Genomic DNA, 12,678 nt, shown 5'->3' with positions numbered 1-12,678 from the left:
ATCGTCTGTTGAACCATAAGACAAGAAGGTCCTGCTTACGCAGTTTTTTCCTCTGAAGATAAGTCTCCTGAATGATTTTTAAGGCTATCTTTGTATTTGTTAATATTGACAAGGAAATGATAAAGAGTGAATTAAATTCAGTGTTTTGAATTTTGAAAGATGCTTTGCTATAATTAATATTAACTAATACATTGTAGGGGAGAAATGGCTTAACTAGCGAAGCCTGATAAACTGTAGCATTTGCTAGAAAAAGATGATGAAATTTTATAATTAACCAAAGCTGCTTGGTGATCAGTTTGAATAAAGTTTCTTTACCTCCTGACTTGAATTCTTGCTTTCATCTACCTTACCAGTGGTATTGTGTAAAGCACAATCTGAAGTGTGGCAGAGCTGACTGATCTCTGAAGTTTATTGGTAAATGTCAAAATTTTAAATATTTCCAAATTTAAATTGGCTTTCTAGAACAGCAAACTATTGGGTACATTTGTTGGTCTCTGTATTAGTGTGTGTGTACACAGACACACATACATACACATACATATATACACACACATACATACACATACACACACACCATTGCCATCACACATTGTAATTGGGGAAGTGAGAGTGGAAATTTTCAAAAGTTATTTGTTATGTGTCACAAAGTAAAAAAACAGTCCCTAAGCCACTGAATGCACCTCTAGTCATAAAACCCCATGAACACATAAAGTTTAGCTGCCAGGGTTTTTCCAAAAGAACTTTAATCATCCATCATCACTGAGGGATACTTTTCCTGTTGGCCTGCAATTCTATCTTCAGAAGACGATACCCTTCCACAATTAGAAATGAGACAGCAAAAACAGTTTGGGATGGGTTTGTAACTGGAATTTTCTAAAATTCAGGATCATTGTTGAATTGTTGGATAATTATTTGGGGGACAGAAGTGGACATACTTCTGGGGGCATACAGTGAAATGCCTTGCCCAGTTATTTTGCCATTAGAAATTGGATGGAGAATTTCAAACATATTTGAATTCAACCCAGTATATTTTAATATTATTTGACAAAATAAAGCAAGTAGCATGGCTCCTACATCTTCCAGTCCTCTTTATAATATGCTGCCTCTGTCATCTACCTGTATGAAATAATGCAGTTTTGTTCAGTGTTGATTGAACTGAAATTTCTTTAGAGAGTTTTCATTATCAAACTGTTGGAGATTTATGGGCAAAAAGTTCTTCCTCCCTCCACTTTTGATACCCAGTAAAATGGTGAAGATCAGAGCCTTAGTTTTGCTTAGCTTTTATTGAGAAAGAGTGTTGAGACTAAGCTGGGTAGAATGAAGCATCTTGACATGAGGAGAATCTCTCTGGAAATCAGATGTGGAGCAGACGGATCTGGTGTTGGAATCTTTGTTCACATCTACTTTCTGTTATCCTTTGCTTGTTTAATGCTGAGCCGATTTCCCAAGAACCGGCTTAACATCTTTTGGTAGAAAAGCACCTTAACCCTCCCTCATCCTCCTATAATTCTGTTAGGAAGAGGATAGATGTTACAACGCCTGGCATTTATCTCACTAGTGGTTTCTTCTCCCCCCCCCCCCCCACACACACACACAAAGTTCCCATCCAAGCAGTGCTGTAGCATAATGCATGAAGCATCATTCCTGTAGGTTTGGAGAGGAAAAACAGTGAGCTGCTCCCCATTACTTCCCAAGAGAATCTGCCTTGGCTAGTGAACTTTGTCCTTCTCTGCTGAAAAATTGGCCTAAACAACTCTCCATTTTGTCACTTGTAAATGTTTATTTTTATTTTCTGAAGAGCCTGAACAAGGCAGAGAGACTCAGAGGGTATGTGTGCACATAGAGGCAGTTTTTGGTGTAATCCATTAGTATTTCCTGCAGACGGCTCAACTGTCTTCTTTCCAACATCTGTTAAAAATCAGATTATGTGAATGGCCACCTTTGGGATGGAATGTGCAGCCTTATTCAAGGGATCTTTACTGAGAAGGAAAGCCCTGCAGCATTAAGTAGAAGAGAAAAAAAAAATTGCATGCTGTTAGCAAGGTGGCATCCTTGGGAATGTAATCCCCTGATTGAGGCCTTGCTTGCTTAAGCAGTCTGCTGAAGTGGAAGACAGACAATAGCAAGCAAGCTCCATCCTCAGCTAACACTGCAAGGGAATAGCAGTGCTGGTTGTGAATGGCTGTGGCCAGCCGCACCCATGCAATAGGCAAAACTGTGACAGCACCTTTCCCACAAAAGAAATCATCGTCATCGTCATCATCATCACCCAGGTCAACAAGGACTCTGCTAGGTGTTCTAGTTCCTGGACATCTGGTGACAAGTGGGCTACAGGACTCATGACTGTTGGCTGAGCAACCAGGGCCAGCAGCTGCAGAACTACTGGAAGAAAAGTTGTTTACCCATTGCAAATATACAAAGACTGAAAACAAAGAAATAAAGATCTGCTATTACAAATCAAGTCCAACAAGAAAAGGATATCTGAAAAGACTGCACCACTTCTGGAAAGGACAACATCCAGAATCAGAAATAAGAGAACAGAGGCTAGCAGATCAATGTCAATTTATAACATGAAATAAAGTATTCACAGAAGTAGAATTGGAAGAACTGCAAAGGCCCATCCTGGGGCCTTGGGTGCAATCCCAAAACATCTGGAGTAGTACTTGAAGACCATCAGCATTGACAAATTCACCCTCAATTGCCAAAGGCAGCTTTACTTGATACAGTTTATATCCTGCAACGATAACTTTAACACCATCAAACAACAATACCTGCCTATCCCAGGTCCTTGGGAAGGACTTGATAGGTGGATAAAAATGCCAAATCCAGTCTAAACATCTGGCTGACTGTGTGACCAACAATAATAATAATAATTTATATGCTGCCTGACTCCCAGCAACTCTGGGCGGTTTATAAATGGTTAAAAACATGTAAAACAAGAAAACAACACAAAGCAAAAAAGAGCAAAGATGGCAGAGATAGCAATCCCAGATGGGAACAAAGAAAAAGAAGAAAAGGGGGCTTGAATCACTGATAAACAAATAAACAAATAAATAACACAATAATAAAAATAAACACTAAAAAAAAATGGCCACACAAAATCCCTTATTGGCCGAAGCATGAAAAATATGTAAGGCACTCCTTGGAGACAGAACCAGCAACACACAGCTGGAAGGCCCTGACTTTTCCTGATTAAATTCACATTCTTTGGAGACTAGCACTGTCTGAAAAGTACACTAATGCTTTGCTCTGTCTCCCCATTTCTGCTTCTGCCCTAGGCAGAAACCTGGCTACCTCTTATGGGGAGAAGAAGGAAAAAAAGAATGCTTCAGCCTCATGTGTCAAGCAGGCATGATGTAATAAGGGCCTATTTGGGAGTTTCCCAGATTGTGCAAAATCAAACACAGAAAAACTAAGAATCAGAATCACTCCACAGAGGGCCCAAGGATAATAGCCTTCTGTAAGCTTATTTAAATGAAAAGACAGCACTGATGGCATTTTTCTAAAACAGGAGAAAAGATAGAGCAGGGTTTCTCAACCTTGGCAACTTGAAGATGTGTGGACTTCAACTCCCAGAATTCCCCCCCCTACCTTGCTGGCTGGGGAATTCTGGGAGTTGAAGTCCACACATCTTCAAGTTGCCAAGGTTGAGAAGCCCTGCTCTATCTTTTCTCTGGGAGAAAACTCTGGGAGTTGAAGTCCACACATCTTCAAGCTGCCAAGGTTGAGAAACACTGAGATAGAGGGTGATGTCACATTTCTTCTTTACTTCAAGCAAATGCATTTTCTAGCCTTCCCCATACAGCCATCGTCTTTAAAGGCTGAAAAGCCCTCTCCTCTGCTTTCTGTCAGCTTCTGAGCCAAATTGACGCAATATGAAAAGAATGGCAATAGCACAGTTGGGTACATCAAAAGGATCGGCAGTTAGAGGCCATCTATCATGATTGAGCTGTTCATGCGTTTCCCTTCCAAAGGAAGAAAAATGCTCATGTTCTTTCAAAATCTTATCAAGATTTTCAGTCCAGCTCAAAACTCACTCCAAGAAACTTCTAGGTTATACTTTGAATGCAACTCTTTGAATGCAGCTGCAACTCACAGCTTATATATATTTTAGTGGTTATCAAAAACTGCATTTTTTAAGTTTGTTATTGGGTTTAATTGGTTAAGGTAGGGATCAGTTGGGTGGCTGTTGCTTTGCAGTTTTATTTATTTGTTTATTTAAATTTATTGGCTGCCCAACTCCATTGGACTCCGGGCAGCATACAAAACCAGAAAAAAACAAAACATAAAAGTAGCTAAATACATTAAATCAGATGGACTGCCCAGACTAAAATGATCTAAGTAGGCATATATAATTAGGATTGCAGTCTCAGTCTGTGAAGGTATTTTTAGAAGTAAATAGCTGAAGTCAGTAGAAGCTATATCTAAGAAATGTTTTTAGAATTACAGCAAAATCAAAATCAAAGCTCTTCCTCAGTAGCATAAAATTTGCTGTCCCACAGGCCATTTCTATCCTGCTATAGTATTGGCATGATGATGGCAAATGTATTTGTACTTACAGTATTTACAATGTACAGGACACATTAAAGGCAGGATTAGTGGGTTCTCCAGCTTTGCTTCCCTCCCTCCTTCCCCTCAAATGTCACCAGCCAGCCAAAAACCTTAAATCACTCTCCTTAAAGTGGAGCTGAAGGTAGAAGAGGAATTTCAGTAGGAGCCCAATAATCAAGTGATATAACCTGGCTGTTGGGCTCTGTTTGGACAGAGGTTTATTACTATTCCAGAACAGTATTACTCTGGAATAACATACTATTATGAGCTGATTTTCAAGAACCCTTTGAACATAAAACATTTGTGCCAAACCAGAGCTGATAGTTTGGTTTCTTTTGAACTTGGGTTTAGTGCTGGAAGAACACTAAATCAGTATTCAAAAGCAGCCTGAATTATAATGGACAGGCTTGGGGAATTGTGCCATGAAACAGCAGAGGAAGAGCCATCTATTTCCCACTTCTCCATGCAGTCCTCCCTGACTGCCACCGTTGATCAGCTGCTGTTCAGGCTGATCCAGGTCTCCAAGTTGGGAACTGGCTTGGAGACCTGGCAGATATAGAGAGAGAGCCTGATTTGAAAGAACAGATTCTTCCACACCCTGGAAGACAGCGCCCATGGAACAGGGGAGGGGGCGCATACACACACCAGCCTAAAGAGGCCAATACTTCAATCCCTTAGGCAAACAGCTGAGTGCAGCACCCACCAAATGGTTTCTAAAGAGCACCATGTTGCATCCATGGCACAACTGCCACATCTTGTCTGCTTAAAGGGGAAAATGCTACTTTAACACCAGAACAGCTAAGGAAGATGTCTGAAAAATGACTTGAGGATGAGATGAAGGCAATGTCATGTGGACATGAGAGAAAAAAGATGCTGCTGGGCCATGTTCATGCTGGGTTAGGTGCAAGTAAGGAAATGCCTTCAGTTACAGATATTTATTTAGGTGCATGGACAAATGCTCGTTATTTTCACCTGTCTCCTGCAACAACTTTCAAGGACATTCCAATAATTTTTTGATCTCATCCGTCTACCTTGTTTACCCTTCTACTTCTCTGAACATTACAAAGTATAATGTTTTTTCTAGTCTATCTTCAACTCTCATCACATGCCCAAAGTACATGAATTTCTGCTTGCCGATCATTGCCTCAAAGGAACAGTCAGCCTTTGTTTAGTCCAGAACTGAATGATTGGTTCTTCTTGCAGTACCATGGTACTTTAATAACCATCTCCAAATACATAGTTCAAAGGAGACTATGTTCACTCTTTCTCAGTGTCCAGCTTTCACACTCATACATTAGCACTGGAAAGATCATTGCTTTCATTTGCCATTGATATGTCTTTATCCTCAAGAACTTATCTCTGTTTGTCATTGCCTTTCTCCCTGAGATTAATTTCCTCTTTACTTGCCCAAAACAGTCATTATCTATTCTTGAGCCCAAGAAAATAAAGCTATATACCACTTTCACATTCACTTAAGGCTTTTAAAATTCAGCCTCATTACATGTAGTTGACATATAGATTAAAATCTCTAGTTGAAACATTTATTAGTGGAAAATTAAAATAAATGAATGGGCATTTATAATCATCCTTGCTTGGTAAAGAGCCTGGGATTCATAGTTCTGTGAGAGAGGCTAACAGAAAATTTCAGACACCTTTCATATATCTAAAATGCCCATGATTGTATAACATCATATTAGACATTACATTAAAATTCTGCACAACTGATTTAGCATTTTTTGGCAGATGGCTCCAGTAATAGTTTGCTAATGCTAAAATACAAAATCAGAGATGTGGTTGAATTTACTACCTCAGAGCACATTCATGACATTTGTATGATGGAAAACGTATTTTGTTATTTTCCATGTTACTTTTTAAACCAGATTAAAAATGGTTGGTTGTGACAAGCAATCATCCTGTTCTGAAGAGCTATTGCTCATGCCTGTATGAAACGCTGAAGGCGTTGTACTTTGCAGTCCATCCATTTAAAAGGGGATCCAGCTTTTTCTAATAATTATTTGAAGGGCTTGGAATGTTGATGTTTTCCTTTACTTCTCTTCTGCTGTTCCTTCAGGACAGCGGGAATAGATATGGATGTAGTAGGCAAAGAAAAGATGCAGCAAAAAATAACAGCGACAAACTATTCTTTCCGTTTTCATATATTTGAGTTCTTTTTATGCATATGTTCAGTTTCAAGTTTCAATCATATTTTTATGAGTCTAAGTACTGTACCTAAAATGTACGCCTAAGGGCCAAACTATTTGTAAAATTAGAAAATACATGGTTAACTCTCTGCCTTTCGTTTTGAGAGATATACATGCTTGGCATTATGTATTTTTTGGCAGCTTTCCTGTTGTCCATTTGTGATCAAAATATCTGGCCCCCACCCTACTGGAAGAAAAATAGCAAGAATTAGAAATGATACTGAACTAAAAATTATCATTGAGGAAGGGATTACACATCCCACTTTCTCTACTTCCATCACTGATTTTCAGTGTGCTCCCAGACAACTGCATTTCTGTTTTTAAAGGAGTGTGTGAACACCAGGAAATAGATCACAGCTGAGTAGCATCCCATGAAATGGGGCAAACATGTTCTTAACTCTTTATCTTCAAAAAGAAATGTCTGTGTGAAATGTGTGCATCATGCAGATAGATTCTTTTCCTGTGGAGTGTACCCTTATTGTTAGGTCTGGCTTGAAGCATGATTCGTGTATTACAATGCTAAACTGATATTGTTACCTCAGCGGGTAGCTGCTGAAACTGTCAAGGAATTCCAGGACTATATACACAAGTCTGGAAAGTCAAAATCATCCTGAAAGAAGACAGTGGGAAACCACTTTCATTTGGTTGCCAAGAAAACTGTTGCAGTGTCACCAGAAGTTGAGCTCAACATTAAGGAGATTTAAAACAAAAAACTAGGCATGACAAAATAATCATTTGCTATGCCAAGCACTCCACACATTTCATGACTGTGGTCTATTGAAGGTGCTTTCTGTCCCAATTTCAGACATTCCACCTAAACAGCCGCCCGCTTAATTGTGCTGAGAAGGGCTTCCCCACTGTTATGTATAAAAACAAGCTTACTAATTGCCACTCCGTTTCACGGCAGATGCAGAATTCCTCTACTCAAAGGGCTGCCTTCTGTTTTACATTCCTGGCGTATGCCAAAGGCACGTGATACAGTTTCCATAAAATTATTTCTACATGCTGCTCCTCTTTACCCTATTTATAGCGCACACAACACGCAAAAATCCTCAGTGTTTAAAAGCCGTCAGAGTTTTTCCTCCCCCGTCCATAGAGGTAAGAGCCCATGTGTGATAGCAGATTATAGATGGTGTACTATAATGACAGAAATGGATATAATAACATTGGGATAGTCTTCACTTTCAATCGATAGCTGCCTAAGTGTTTGCTTTCAACAATATTGATTATTTCAATATGCCAATCATTATTCATAATTGATATTATTTCCCCCTTTTCCCCAATCGCGCTCTCCAACAAAGCTTGAACTCCAACTGCAGAAGAGAAGCAGGGCGGTAAATTCCATTTTCACACCCATCGTTTACTTTTCATAAGAGTAGCTCTGCACTATCTCCATTAAAAACTGGAGGATAAGGCTCTCTCTGGTTCACTACCCCTAGAAATGCCACCTGAAAGGACTATAAAGGAAGGTCTTCTCAGTCACTAACCTGCTTTTCTTGAACAGCATCGCCTAGAAATCAGATCGACCCAATGATCTTGGGTTTTTGTAAAGGCGTTAAACCTGACAGTCGTAACAAATCAAGACAGATTTGAAGATGAGCACACACACACACACCTATTTTAATTGTATGTAGGCTACTCAGAATAAGCTGAGTCTGGAGCTGTATATAAGCCCAGCTAAATAAATAAGTAAGAGTAATCACTTTTGAGGGGGGACGCGGTGGCGCAGCGGCTTAATGACGCTGAAAGTTGCCGGCCAGAAATGGTTGACGCTTCAGTGGTTCGAGTCCAGCCTTCGCGTTAGCAGGGTGAGCTCCTGTTTCCTCCCCAGTTCCTGTCAACCCAACAGTTCGAAAACTCACGTGAGTAGATAAATGGGGAGAGGAAAAATGCTGGTGGCGCCTTGCAAAAAGGAGTTGGGAGCAGTTGCCGGTAAGCATGAAAAACTGCGCGCGCCCAAAAAGGGCGCGAAGCAACGGAAACCCCGCCTCCTGCGCTCGCCAGCTGGGCTCTGCTCTAGGAAGGAGGCTCTGGCAAACCACTTCCAAAACAATTGCCTTGAAAACTGCAAGGACCCGTCCAAGCAGTCACTGCAGAGTCAGTAACGACTAAGCGCAGATTAAAAAAAAAAAAAATCACTTTTGAAAATCAGCTACAGCCCTGAGGTTGCATATACTTTCAGCGTGGGCCTCAGTGTTGAACAGATCTCCCAGTTCTTTATTAACCCTAATTGCTCTTATAGCATGAAAAAGAATCTTATTCCTAACAAACCTAATTTCTCTTAAAGCATGAAAAAGAATCTTATTCCTAACAAAATTCCCAGTCCTGGGAATTTTATTAAGCATCTTGTGACACTAGGGTAGCACAGGGGCAAAGGGACCGTGCTAGAACCCCCAAGGTCTCTGCTTAGATCTTGTGTCTGCAGTGCTGTCTATTAATAGCATTATCATCATCATCATTGTATCCCACCATTTTTATATCTAACTCAAGGCAGCAAACATACCTAATACTCCTTCCTTCTCCTGTTTTCCCCACAACAGCAATCCTGTGAAGGGCTTGGGCTGAGGGAGAGTTACTGGCCAAAAGTCACCCAGCTGACTTTCATACCTAAGGGAGGTCTAGAACTCACAGTCACCTGGTTTCTAGGTCAGCACCTTAACCACCACACCAAACTAGGGTATTCCAGTGAAGCTGCAGTGCAACCACCTTCTCTATAACTGTCTCTAAAAAGGGAAGATTGGAACCTGGATAGAAATTGTCCAGACTAGTTGGGTCAAGTGATGGGTCCTTGAGGAGGGGGCACAGTTCCTCTTGAAAAGCCAACAAGCAGTCTTAAGGGTGGTAGGTCCCTCCCACTTCGTTTCTCAACAACACTATGTAGTGACATACCTCTAATCATGGAGATTCTATAACTGAGATTCCCCATTTTGTGCCTGTAGGTACCAATAAATCAACAGTCACTTCCCTCAGCATCTCTTGGGTCCTTTTTTTGTGGCAGGGGGGTGCCTTTGAGTCAGTGTTGACTCCTGGCAACTGCCTGGACAAGTCTCTGAAGTTTTCTTGGCAATGTTTTTGGAAGTGGTTTGCCACTGCCGCCTTCTTTCTAGGGATGAGAGAGAGTGACTGGCCCAAAATCACTTAGTTGGCTTCAGGCCTACGGTGGGACTAGAGCTCTTGGACTCCCAGTTTCTAGCTTTAGGCCTTAAGCACTACACCGAACTGCCTCTCCCTTGAGTCTTTGGGTTCACCTTATTTTTTATAATTAAGATTCTTTTAATTCTAATTGAGAAACAGGTATACTGCAAACTAAGCAACAGCATTCAGCATATTCATTTTCACGAATATTGTATTCTATTTGAGTCCCTAAGGCATTTTTACTGGTAAATAGTATGTAACTGTAGCTTGCTGGCCAAGCATATCTGAAAGATTCTTGCGTTAAAGAGGAAGGATTGAGAAATGATTCTTACGTTAAAAGAAAAGCCACAGTTTCTGGTGGGATGCATGGACATTTCATAATTGATATACTATACGTGGTATGAAAATTGAAAGACAAGATAAATACTAAGAACCTTCTGGCTATTTGATATTATTTTTAATTAACTGTAAGACAGACTTTGGAATTGTTTTGTGGGGGGAAATCTGATTATCAGTGGGGGGGGGGGGGTTGTGTATTTTTTTCCTTTTTAATAGACTGCTACTATTATCCCACAATAACATAAAAACAATGACCTTGCCAACACATCTATGACATTTGATTTCCAGAGCATTTGGGGCACATTCAAAATGGCAGTTTAGCAGCCTCCAGCGGTTGATATTAAAAGTAAAGCATTTATTTATACATTGGTTACAAATCAATTTTAGTAATTAGAGGGGGCTTATAAAATGGCCCTTTGCCACAGATCCCTTCTAATGACTACAGGATACAGGTTAATTATATAGTTGTGTTTCTGGCATTTCCCACAAGCCAGTCCTGAAAGCAAGCTCCAGCCACATTCATTGTTTTTATTTTTAAATGGAAAATATCTAGAAAAGGCTTAATTCTCCTTTTGAAAAAAATGGGCCTTTAAAATGCCTCTCATAATAGTTTGTTGTATCATACACAGTACAATGAATTCCAATTCTGATGTTACTTTTGATGGGACGGGGACAGGTTTGAGCTTTCCTACACAATGCATAAAATTCTTCAGGAATACACAGGAGTCTCTTATCAATATATGCTTATAATCTGGAAGCACTTTTAAGTTTGTTTGTTTGTTTGTTTATCTATCATATTTATATAGCCGCCCATCTCACACAAGATGACTCTGGGTGGCGTACAACAATTAAAAAAATAATTACATAAAAACAGCTACATATAAAAACCAGTAAAAACACACAAAATAAGAGGGGATAAAATTAATAAGGGAGTTATCGTAAAATCTCCCTGGTCCGCTGGGAGCCCCAGGCCTGACCCCATAGCCAGGTCTTGAGGGACTTGCAGAATGTTAAGAGGGATGGAGCCAATCTCACTTCTGGGGGGAGAAGATTCCACAAGGCGGGCGCCACGGCAGAGAAGGCCCGCCTCCTGGGACCCGCCAAATGTAATTCTCTAGTAGACGGGATCCGCAGCATGCCTTCTCTGCCAGACCTGATGGGACAGGCAGATGTAATCGGGGAGAGGCGGTCCCTCAGGTAACCCGGCCCAATGCCATGAAGGGCTTTAAAGGTCAAAAACAGCACCTTGAATTGGACCCGGAAGCAAACTGGCAAACAGTGCAGCTCACGAAGCAGAGGTGTAACGTGTACCACCCTAGGGGCACACATAACTGCCCACGCTGCTGCATTAAGTTGTTGATTTCATTATTGTATTTCTAATTTACACCAGATTTAAGAGTTACCAAGTCATACAATCAACATATACACATTTGTATTTGCAGAAAGTTAAATTTTGAATTAGCCCTTAAACCTGCAAATTCAGACTGGGAGGACTCAATCTTTATCCAAGTATTTATAAAACACAGGGCAGAAAATGGAGCCAGTGCTGTAAAGAATGAAAGGGGAAACGCTCAAGGTTTTGGTACCCACCCACTCTTCAGGCCTCTAGAAAAGTATGAATGAAGGACCCGGGGTTTGAAAAGAAAAGATCTTAAACCAGAGCAGCTAAGCTGGATGAAATGGGAAATCAAAATATGGTTATCACCCTTTTTAATGAACCTTTGAAATATAAAATTCCAATGAAAAGAATTTCAGATAATTCCAAATAAAGGAGTATTCTAAGAATTTAGAATACAAACTTAATATAAATCCAGTGTTGTAAAATTATTACTTTTAAAAAATCTAGTTCTTGGAATAAGTGTCAGTCTCATGCATATATACCTTTCTTTTCATACGGTAGTGCTCTACATCAGGAGCTGCCATTTTTGGAATCTGGTTACCATGAAAATTAATCCTGGTGACACACTTTGTTAGTTTGCTCTAGCAAAATTAGCAAATAGTTTTGAGATATCTGTATGGCATAAACTTCATCAGATATGTTAAATATTATCCTGAGAAACATCTATACATCCTTAATGACAGTGTTGGAGGAATAGTAAAACAAGAAAAAGAAAAGAAAATGTAGAAAGTGCAGATAATGCCAATGACCAAAAATGGTGATACTTGTAAGACTATGACATGGGCTTTAATCAGTAGATTAACACGTCATGTGATAAATATATTTATATATCTGTTTTATCCTTGAAAAAGTGTTATACAGTTCTGATTCTTCACAAAAAATTGGTCTGACTGGATTGAGGGGATGTCTTAGGGTGGCCATACACTGGCTCTATTCCCTCCACATATTTAACCTGGTGAGCCAGTAACCCAGTCACATCTCCTTGCCAGTGATTCTGGTAGCCGATACAAGAGTGGGAGGGATGTGTGGCCATGATCACTGTTACAGAGGGTG

At 40.1% G+C, this 12,678-nt stretch overlaps 1 protein-coding gene across 9 annotated transcripts in view; it reads left to right on the top strand.

The window, feature by feature from the left end:
* Nucleotides 1-12,678, top strand: part of PALM2AKAP2 (PALM2 and AKAP2 fusion) — a 245,073-nt gene that overhangs the window by 87,799 nt on the left and 144,596 nt on the right. The window lies entirely within an intron of this gene.

This window comes from Python bivittatus, unplaced genomic scaffold (assembly GCF_059951505.1).
Source record: "Python bivittatus isolate LINGU-HERP-01145 unplaced genomic scaffold, Pbiv_v1 ctg000850_np1212, whole genome shotgun sequence".
Classification (NCBI taxonomy): Eukaryota; Metazoa; Chordata; class Lepidosauria; order Squamata; family Pythonidae; genus Python; species Python bivittatus.
The sequence above is the reverse complement of the archived record's forward strand: the minus strand, read 5'-3'. Positions and strand labels throughout refer to the sequence as shown.